The sequence below is a fragment of the Priapulus caudatus genome, unplaced genomic scaffold (assembly GCF_000485595.1).
Source record: "Priapulus caudatus unplaced genomic scaffold, Priapulus_caudatus-5.0.1 Scaffold1598, whole genome shotgun sequence".
Taxonomy (NCBI): Eukaryota; Metazoa; Priapulida; class Priapulimorpha; order Priapulimorphida; family Priapulidae; genus Priapulus; species Priapulus caudatus.
Genome location: NW_014578659.1, coordinates 25715 through 35326, shown reverse-complemented (window position 1 = coordinate 35326; position 9612 = coordinate 25715). Strand labels below are relative to the sequence as shown.

At 44.2% G+C, this 9612-nt stretch overlaps 1 protein-coding gene across 1 annotated transcript in view; it reads right to left on the bottom strand.

Moving 5' to 3' along the window:
• LOC106817113 overlaps positions 1-6409 on the bottom strand; it is a gene marked incomplete at its 3' end in the record, with an annotated part of 30790 nt that extends 24381 nt beyond the window's left edge. Inside the window, exon 1 of the mRNA XM_014821763.1 lies at positions 6122-6409. The remainder of the gene's footprint in view (positions 1-6121) is intronic.
• Between the last annotated feature and the right edge of the window lie 3203 nt (positions 6410-9612).

Below are 9612 nucleotides of genomic sequence, written 5' to 3'. Positions count from 1 at the left end.
CCTTTTGCACTCTTCCTGGTAATTGAGAATATCAAATACCATTTTTTACGACAAAAATTCAAAATTTTTGTGTAACCATAATTAGGTGTGGAAATTTCATGAAATTTTTGCGCTTGAGGCATAGAGATATATCTCCTCTATAAATAAAACAAGTGATTGATAGCGATTCATTCGTCATAAACTTTAATTTCATTAGAGCCAATACCGTGGCAAAAAGTGTGAGAATATGCCTTTTAATATGGTTTCTGAATATATTGTCCTGTGTGCATGTGTATGTATGTATAGCAAGCTACAGGCAGAGAATTTTACAGGGAAAATTAAAATACCCATCATATCTTACATTAAAATGTGTGTTGCGTGCTTGTGCATGTTGCGTGCATGAGTGATGGCCAGTGCCGATCAGAGTTTATTCATCGTCTATAGATCTAGCGATGCTGATTCTCGCAGCTACAGCCAATGCAAGCACAATACAATGCCCACAACGCTGAAGGGCTAATCGCACACGTAACGTTGCCGTGGCAAACACACTGAAACATAACCAATCGATGTCGACGCGAAGCGCCCGAAACGTCGCCATCTTTCCTTTTCCCCGCTCTCTCTTCTTGTTGCCTCGCGGGCAACCACCCAGCTCCCCTCGATCACACAAACAATTGCGGCGTGTCAGGCGCGGCGGCGGCGGCAGCGTAGGTATCCCTTTATGGCCTCTGTAGGTGGCCCACGCCTCTTCCATCGATCGGCAGTCTCTCTCGTTACTCTCTCTCTGTTCTTAGTGTTGTCTCCGCTGGCTCGGCCGGCTCGTGTCCAGTCCGTCGCCCTCAAGCCGTCAGCATCTGCGGCAAAACGCAGAGAGCCAGGTGTTCACCGTAAGTTATTCCACGAGCTGCGAATCGGCGCCAGCCGGCGGTGGTATAGCCTCTGTGTTTGGACTTGTCGGCTTAGGGTTTGCCCGATCGCCACGTCGCAAACCCGATCTGAAATGGCAGGCGTAGACACGGACTCGGAGAGCAACAGGGGCAGCCCGTAGCTACGCACGTACATGTACGACGCGCCCCCCGCGTCCTAAGCCAATGATGAATTGCCGCAGCGTGGGCGCACTTTCGAGGCAGGTCTGGGAGGGTGGGAAGGAGCATGTGACTCACGTGTACATGCGTGGGCAAATTACTAATTAGGGGATGTGCCACTGCTGAAGATGTTTTGACATGGCCATATATATAGCGGTAACACATGCAGCTGCCTGAATATAGATGGTGTGTATTAACTCATTAAATCATGATCGCCTCGAAATGTAATAGCTTGCACATGAACAAAGCACATTTTATCTGACTGAAACTGTGCCATTGCCTAGTGCCCCATCTAGGATAGCACATTATCTAAAACTCCCATTAGATCGCTGTATCGTGTATTGCAGATGCCAACACATAACTGCTTCTACATTCTAGTTTAGAGACATGTAAAATCACTCATATACCAATATGTGAGCGCCAACAACTCTTGTTGGGTTACATTACAGCTAGTCTAGCTAAATCGTGTGATGTCATTTGATGCACCATTCGAGCAAAGATGATACCACTTTGCAATAAATTCATAATCGCAGTGGTTTATTGTCCATTGTATGTTGTAGCCATGCTGCTTTCAGTTATATAGCCTTCACAGAACAAGCACAGTCAGTGCAGATAAGGCTAACGTGCAGTGAGGCTCATAGGGTCTATGTCGGCCCAGGGTACTGCGAGCTGAACCGCTGGTAGGGTTCGATATATCGGAAGCATATTCCTGGCATGTAACTATTAGTGATATGGTTAGGGTTAGGCTAGGGTTAGGGTAGGGAGTAGGCGTAGGCGACTCCTCAAAACGACGCAGGCTCTCGCCTGTCAGCACTGTCGTAGGAACGTGTCAACGTAGTGCTTACGCGAGAAGGGAACTTGTGGCTAGCGACTCCCCCTAGACATCGTTAGTGGAGTGGCGATGTACGAGTCCGGCATATTAGATATGTACAAGGGTAGTTCCGATATATCGACGCGTACCCAGGGTACCTCCGCTCCTCGATAGCTTACCCTGGGGGAGCATAGACCCTCTCAGCGCTACTGAGAGCATGCTGGCATACATCATGACTTTAGATAATGAACAATGACACAAATGATGTATCGTACATGTAGCGTGCAACAATCTCAATTGCTAAACGATCAAATGATTTTCTTGTTCGCAGTCATTATTTACACTAGAAACATGCCGCTTGTTACTACTTTAAACTGAGATTAGGTACTAACGACGGCTGCAATGTTAAACGTTTCACTGACTACTGTCCTGCGTGTTTATGCTGCTATCACCATTACTAGCGCAGCGATCATAAACTACCACCAGTCCGCCCAGCCAGTCTGTAAACCATCGATAAATGGTGTGAATGTCACATGCCATCCTACTTTACACGGCAGACTTTCTTGCGCTGACAATTTTGTTGACGTCGCATCATGGAACACTCAGTTACTCAGCTCACGAATCGCTTCGACGGCACTGTGGCTCGACGCTGGCTGTACGATACGCGTTTGCTTGATTCTTGCAGCTAGGCGCGTTGAGTGATCATAGTATTAGCACTATTCGCTTCAATGTACTCTCACACGCGTGTCTAATGAATAACCGGCTCAAGAACCAGGCCGCGCAAATCCATTTAGAAATGTGGGGGGACACGAAGTAGCGAGCACGCGAAGGGGGGGTCTGGGTTTATATAAAAAATTTGATAATTAGACCGCCCTCAGATGGCGTTTTCTGCGCGAGTAGGGGGGGGGGGGTCCGGACTGCGAAATTTTTTTTCCCACTCGAGTTCCGGACCCACCATAGATAGTGTTTTGTAATAAATGGTTCTTATATATAGTGGTTCGGATTATAAGTTGATCGGTAGTGTTTCGCGGATAAGTGTTAGTGTTAGCATATGTATCTGAAAGCAGTTTGTTCTAAAAAAAATCACGCTTATTTAGGAAGGCAAACAAATTTTCGAGAGGAAATTTCTGCTCGGCAAAAATAGAGGGGCGCGCGCTGGTTGCTCTCCACCCATTGAATCTGTGCATGCTACCAGGTGTGTCTGCACCGTAGACAGATATTATTAGGTGTGTCATAATATGGACTGTAGTTTATATTATGACACTCCTGGTATTATAGGGTGTCTACGGTGCGCGACACGTTGCGACAAAGCGCGCAGTCTGAGTCGCTTGCTCTATCCCAATGTTTCTCAGCAGTATTTTGCCAAGCACCCCCAGGGCTTGCTCATTTGGCGGTTGTGAGTCTACTGAACCTTATGTTAAAATGTACGTGTACGGATAGCAAAGTTAATTCTCTGTCTGTCCTTGGTTTCTAAAGAAATCTTAAGTCAACGCAGACTAAATAGGTCTATAGCGAGCCACCTTACAATCCTTTCAATACCGACCCCAACCCCTTTCCTTCCCTTTTCTTTCCCTTTTTCTTATGAAACATTTATTTAGACGGTATGAAGGCAAACTAATAACTTTAAATAGGTACATCCATGATTAATTAATTAATTAATACATTTTATCGACTGTGTGCTTGTATATACACATATACAAGCATTATATAATATAATAATATTATATTATATGCTTGTATATGTATTATATAATTGTATATGTATTATATAATATATTTCATATAACATACTTGTATATCTACTGCTTCGTTCGCGAGTTATCCACGGTAAGGTTTCAGACCAATCCCGACAGTTTTTTTTTTATAATGTCTTTTATTTCCAGAAACACATAATAATATTATGTACATTACATTATATTATACGTTATACAGAATATCTACAACACTGTGATGGTAACATAGTTCAGTGATGGTACAAACAGGTAAATGGCATAAACAGTTTGATTACATCATATGGCATTACAAAGTAGTGCATATATGAGCGTACTAATTCTTACTTCGTTACAAGAAGTTCATAAATGAAGGTAAGCATAGTAGTAGCTGTAAGCCTTGAGCATGAAAAGTACAATTTTACTAAACATCATGTAATCTTTTATGACAAACATGTATATCCTACTCATATCATATATATTTACATGCACACACACACACACACACGCACACGCACGCGCACGCACACACCCAATACCGACAGTTGGCTCAGATAGGTGTTCAGCCTGTGCAGGTGGCCGGATGTGTACGTATAGGTGGTTAAAGTAATCATGACAGTATGTTATTAGCAAAAGAACTGTCAGAACATACTGTAAATGCAACATAAAACAACTATGGTAAAATAAAGTTCGTGTGTGTGTGTGCGTGCGTGCGCGCGCGTGCGTGTGTGTATGCGTGTGTTAGAGAGAGAGAGAGAGAGAGAGAGAGAGAGAGAGAGAGAGAGAGAGAGAGAGCGAAAGGCTCGAGAAAGGGGGAAGAGAGAGAGAGTGTATGCATGTGAGTGTGTGTGTGCGCGTGTGCGTGCGTGCGTGCGCGCGCGTCTGTGTGCTTCCCTGCGTGTGCGCGTGTGTGCGTATGTGCGCGTGTGTGTGCGCGCGTATGTGCATGTGCGTGCGTGCGTGCGTCAGGGCACAAACTTCGTGGATACCTACGTGACATTTCAACGCCAGTGCGAAGCAAAAATGTTCAGCCCTATAAATGCTATACGTAAAAACAGGAGCGTATAATGACAAATTGTCATTATACGCTCCTGGTAAAAACAAACTAAGCAGACCTTGCCGTAGGCTTTTTCGCCAAGCGATCGCTCCCACGAGCATGAAACTTACCCACACCCATCCTGGACCTTTGCTGACTATTTTTTTTATTATAATTATAATTGTTCCTAATAATCTGTAAATCTCTTGCCGCTCGGTCAAACCTCTAGCTAGGTGGAGGTTGAGGATGTCTATATCCGAGGGTAAGAATATACACTTATATGATACGAGCGTAGTTGTAGCAATATCTGCTACTCTTTGCGTAATTATTAATTTCCTCTTTACGATTTTGCACGCCTAACCTAGTATTCAGAAGTAATAACTAGTAAAAGGAAAATATACCTGTTTACTTGTTCAATTTTGTTTCTTTAAGTTATTATTACCGAAAGATGGCGCAACGATGCTATATTTTGATAATGGGGTTATAAAAGGATACTACACCCTAGAATTTTACGGTATATTATTATAGTAATTGCATAAGTAATAGTATATGCCTACAAATTTCTATAATCATGCATTCACATTTGTCATAAAACAACAATTAGTTTCGAAATCTTCATTTTTGGGCGCTGACATGACACCCCGCGATTGTGCTACCACCCTGACAAAGTTGAGCTTTTGCCGATTTATTTAGCACGTTACAGACCGAGGGCTAATCACAAAAGCAACTATATTTATATAATGCAATTATATTTATACCTAACTGCTATTTAACCGAACTATGGACAAATTAATCTATATTATAACTGATTCTAAAAGTTGTTTATAAGATATTGCAATCCTTCTCCTCGGTTTCTTCGGATTACTGTATTTTGACTGTTACAAAAGGAAATAAGGTCGCATGTCTGTAGAAATAATGCTTAGACCAATTTATTAGCCCTAATAGTTTTAATGGACTCTGGTATACTGTAATATCGTTCGCACAGACGTGCCAACGCTGTTTTTTACGCTGATTATTCCCAATACACTCGGACAATCAATCAATACACGCACGACTAGACACGCACACGCAAATACTGTATGAGGCAACACATCTACCGTTCTAGTCCCTTTCTCACCTCCCGTCAATTTCTCTCAAAGATATACATAAAAAAACTTACAAAGTTGCGTATAATATCACGTAAGCACATTTATTTTTTACAAATACACGTACAAGTTGGCTAGCGCGTACGTACATAACTGTCAGGACCGAAGCAAGAGCCCACGATACTACCTAACACGTTATATATATATATATATAACACATAGTGCATAATATAGTCAAGCATGTATATAACGATTTGATAACAAACGATCAATCTTCATGTGCGATCAGATTTATTCATCGTCTATAGATCTACCGATACTGATTCTCCCAGCTACCCCAATGCACACACATACAATGCCCACACCTGAAGGCTAATCTGACGCCGATAACGTTGCCGTGGCAACACACTGAAACATACCAATCCATGTTCGACCGAAGCGCCGAAACGTCCCCTCTTTCTCTTCCCCTCCTCTCTTTCTTTGTTGCTCGCGGGAACCACCCACTCCCTCGATCACACAACAATTGCGCGTGGCGGCGGCGGCGGCGGCAGCGTAGGTACCCTGCTCTGTTGCCCACCCTCTTCCATCGATCGCAGTCTCTCTCGTTCTCTCTCTCGTTCTCTAGTGTTGTCTCCGCGCTCGCCGCTCGTGTCCGTCCGTCCGCTCAAGCCGTCAGAATCTGCGCAAAACGCAGAGCAGTGTTCACCGTAAGTTATTCCCACGAGCTGCGAATCGGCGCTGGGCGACGGTATAGCCTGTGTTCGACTTGTCGCTAGGGTTTGCCCGATCGCACGCGCAAACCCGACTGAATGGCAGGCGTAGACACAGACTCGGGAGAGCACACAGGGCAGCCGTACACGCACGTACATGTACGAAGCGCCCCCAGCGGCCTAAGCCAATGAGAATTGGAGCGTGCCACTTTCGAGGCAGGTCGGGGGAGGGGGGGAGGACATGTGACTCACGTGTACATGCGTGCAATTACTAATTAGGGATGTGCACTGCTGAAATGTTTGACATGCACATATATATGGTAACACATGCAGCTGGTGAATATATGATGGTTGTATTAACTACGTTTAAATATGATCGCCTGGAAATGTAATAGTTGCACAGAACAAAGCACATTTTCATCTGACTGAACTGTGCCTTGCCCATGGCCCCATCTAAATACACATTATCTAAAACTCCCATAGATCGCTGTATCGTGTATGCAGATGCACACATAACTGCTTCTACATTCTAGTTTAAAGACATGTAAATCACTATATACAATAATGTGACCCAACAACTCTTGTTGGGTTACATTACTGTATCTAGTAAATCGTGTAATGTCATTGATCACTCATTCGAGCAAGATGATCACTTTGCCAATAAATTCATAATTGAGTGGTTTATTGTCATCGTATGTTGTAGCCCATGCTGCTTTAGTTACTATAGCCTTCACAGAACAACACAGTGCAGTGCAGATAAGGCTAACTGCATGAGGCTCATAGGGTCTATGTCCCCCAGGGTACTGCCGGACTGTACCCTGGGTAGGGTTCGATATATCGGAACATATCCTGCATGGTAACTATATGATATGGTTAGGGTTAGGGTTAGGGTTAGGGTTAGGGTTAGGAAGTAGGCGTAGGCGACTCCCAAAACCGACCAGGCTCTCCGACTGTCACACGTCGTAGGAACGTGTCAACGTAGTGTTACGCGAGAAGGGAACTTGTGGCTAGCGACTCCCTAGACTCGTTAGTGGAGTAGGCGATGTACGGTCCGGCATATTAGATAGTACAAGGGTACGTTCCGATATATCGAACCGTACCCAGGGTACCCTCCGTCTCCGATAGTACCCGGGGGGACATAGACCCTCTCAGCCTAACTGAGAGCCATGCTGGCATACATCATGACTTAGATAATGAACAATGACACATGATGTATCGTACATGTACGTGCACATCTCATTCTAACGATCAATTATTTCTTAGTTCCAGTCATTATTTACACTAAAACATGCGTTGTTACTACTTTAAACTGAGATTAGTACTAACGACGGCTGCAATGTTAAACGTCACTGACTACTGTCCTGAGTGTTTGATGCAGCTATCACCATACTAGCAGCGATCATAACATACCACCAGTCCCCCAGCGAGTCTGTAAACCATCGTAAATCGGTGTGAATGTCACTATGCATCACTACTTACACGGAGACTTGCTTCGCTGACAATTTGTTGACTTCCATCATGGACACTCAGTTACTCACTCACGATCGCTCGACGCTGGCTGTAGGGCCTACGATACGCGTTTGTTGATTCTTGCACTAGGGCGCCGTCTAGTGATCATAATTATTATATTACAATATTCGCTCTCAATGTACTCTCACACGCGTTCATGAATAACTCGTCAGAACCATAACCTGTGCCGCTTACACAAGGGGCAACTACCATTTATACATATATGATATAGTTTTAATCAAAAATTAATGTTTATATATATATGTATACATATATATGTGTGTCCGTGTGCGGCAGCGTGCGTGCGGTGTACATATGTGTGTTGCAGAGAAGCATTTGCATGGCATTTACAGGAAATTGTCGGCAATAATAAGCGAAAGAGAGTAGAGAAACTTTGGTAGTAAATAGATTTCGTATTTATTTAGCATTATATTTTATTGAAACGCTCCAAATGCATGTGGCTGTGGGGCAGGTTTGCGCGATGTCGCCTCTCTCTATTCAGATTCTGTATTAGCGTATCCGAGTTGTGTTGTTCTCCAGCCAGCTATAGAACCTCGCTGCTCGCGCTATCAGGGAAGTAAAGCGATTGCTGGCGTCATTATGTTCGCAGTTATTATGGAACAATGTTACGTAGATATGCGTACAGTGCGCGCGGACGTGCGTGCGCGTACAGTGCGCCGCGGACGTGCGTGCGGGCGCGTGGCGGGCGTACTGTTTATCTGACTTGTGAGATGTGTGTGCGCTGTATGTACGTGCGTGCGGTGGTACGTGCGGCGGGGCGGTGCGTTACGTTTATATGACTTGTGTCGATGTGTGTGCGTGTATTTGTAACGTGCTGGCGTGTGCGGCGCGGCGCCGCGTGCGTTGTTATCTGATTTTAGTGCGGATGTGATGTGCGTGTGTGTGCATGTTTGTGTGTGCTGGTGTGTGTGGTGTGTGTGTGTGTGTGGTGTGTGTGCCCTGTGTTGTGTGTGATTGTTGTGTGTGTTGGTGTGTGTGTGTGTGTGTGTGCTGTGTGTGTGTGTTGTGTGTGTGTGTGTGTGTGTGTGTGTGTGTGCGTGTGCATGCGTGTATGTATATGGAACCTTATAACGACATCTCTTATAATGCCGACTGTTGAGCGACGAGTTGTGCAGCTCGGGCTGAGAAAGACTGCATAATATCAGGAGTTAATAAAAGACAAATTATTAACTTGTTGTCTTTCATTAACTCCTGTCTTTTATTAACTCCTTATTAACTCCTTAAGAGTTGTCTTTTATTAACTCCTGATAATATGTAGCTTGCTAAAAGAGGGGTGACGGCAGACTGAGGAAAGACGGCAGGGAATTAAGATAGCTGAGGCGCGGTAGAAGAAGGATGCTGAGCGAGGAACAAGGGAGGCAAGGGAAAGGACGGCAGTGGCGGAATTATGAATTTGAATCCTACAGGCTAGGGCGCTCTCCTAATTATATACACAGGTCTACTGATAACAATTTATTACATATATTTATGCTGAGATACCCCCTAACCATATTAGATGCATATTCATCACAAAATATAACTCTTCTGGTGAGATATTGCGCATGCGCTAACACACTAACGTGGCCAGATTTTGTACTGACTGGTATGTGCAGCGGGGACCATACATACATACATACATACATACATACATACATACATACATACATACATACATACATACATACATGCAT